Below are 1748 nucleotides of genomic sequence, written 5' to 3' on the forward strand. Positions count from 1 at the left end.
TCTCCTTATGAAGTCCTGATCATTGCCGCGGATGTTAGGAGTCGCTGAGTATGTCACCAGTGCCTTGCCATCACCCTCACGTCCCTCTCCTTCAGCTCCACGGTTAGATGGTCCTGCTCCATCAGATACATGCGCCCTTGCCTCCCTTTCCTTCATGAACTTCGCCGGCTTCAAATGAGGATGAAGTATCCAGCATTGGCTCTTCTTGTGTCCATGCTTCTTGCAATGATCACAGTTGCCATTGAACTTCCTATCCTCATACTTGCCGTGTGCTGCTTTGTTGGCTTGTGGAGTCTCTTCATGATCAGATTGCACAGCATTAGCAAGAGACAGCTCCCCCTTGCCTCCAAACAAGCCAATGGAGCCTTGCTCCTTTTGTATCTGAGCACACGCCTCCTCTAGATCAGGTAGCTTCTCGGACCTCAACATGTGCTGGATTAGACCAGTGTAGCTTGGATTCAGCGTGAGTAGAAGCCCAAAGACCTTGTCCTGCTCACGCCTCTCATTTAGGAGCTCTGGATCAAGTGTACTTGGCCAAAGCATCTCCAACTCAGACCACAGTGACCGGAACCTTCCCAAATGCTTGGTAAACTCCATGTCTTCTTGAGACAACCCATTGATTGCCTTCTTTACTTCAAACACCCGGCTCAGATTGGAAGTGTTTCCATACACCTTCTTCAGTGTGTCCCACAGCTCCTTGGCTGTCTCACAGTAGCTATAAGCATCCAGTATAGCTGGCTCTAACGAGGCATGAAGAACTGACATCACCATCATGTCTTCTTGCTGCCACTTCTCAGCTTCACTCTCCGAGACACTCTCCTTGTCTCCTTCTTGGGTAATCAGCTTAGGAGCCTCACCAGACGTGATGTGCTTCCATAAGCCCTTGCTTCCCACAGCAGTCTTCACCATCCTAGACCATACTAGGTAGTTACTTCCCTTGAAAGTCACCGCAACCTTCATCTTCATCCCGCTTTCCATCTTCAACAGCTTCACTTCAATAGCTTGCAAAAGACTTGATCTTGGACCTTAGATTCGCAACACCAGCTTCCCCACCTTGTTTCTTGTCTTGTGTCTTCAAAGAACCTCCAAAGAACCAGAAAAGATCTCCCAAAAGTAGCTGAACCCTTTGTGATGTCGAAACTCTCAAGAACACTCCAAACACACTCACTTGATCTCTTAAAGCTTCACGTTTGAATCTTTAAGAGAAACACCAAAGAACTCAGATTGAAATCAACCTGGCTCTGATACCATATGACTTTTGAGAAATGTAAGATAGAATCTGAGTTTATAAGAGAATAAGAGATAGATTAAGAAAGAGTAAGAGATTATGAGACTAATGGAGAATCATTGTGAAATGTGTAGAGAGATTTAGTGATTAGAACTGTCTAACTTTCATTAATGATCTTGGGTTACAATATATAGCAAGGGGAGCTTAGGGTTTTCGATTACAAAGGATAAGGAAAGCATGTGAAGTCAAAAGGAGGAGGAGCCTATATTTGAATCCGGCCAATGAGCTTCTTCAAGTGTGTGAGGCATCTAGCATCTTCCCATAGATGCTGTTTACTTTCCAGTCCATGCCAGACTGTCAGTCCGCGCCTGAGCTCTTCTTCCTCCGCGGTCTTATCCACTCCAAACCTTATCCTCCTCTCCACTAAGTTACCTTGGTAACTTAGTTTTACCTTGGTGAGTTTGGTTGATGTCCTATGTACGGATGGTACGGCCTGTACGGCCTTGTACGGATCACTCAA

The sequence above is a fragment of the Brassica napus genome, unplaced genomic scaffold (genome assembly GCF_020379485.1).
Source record: "Brassica napus cultivar Da-Ae unplaced genomic scaffold, Da-Ae ScsIHWf_671;HRSCAF=980, whole genome shotgun sequence".
Lineage (NCBI taxonomy): Eukaryota > Viridiplantae > Streptophyta > Magnoliopsida > Brassicales > Brassicaceae > Brassica > Brassica napus.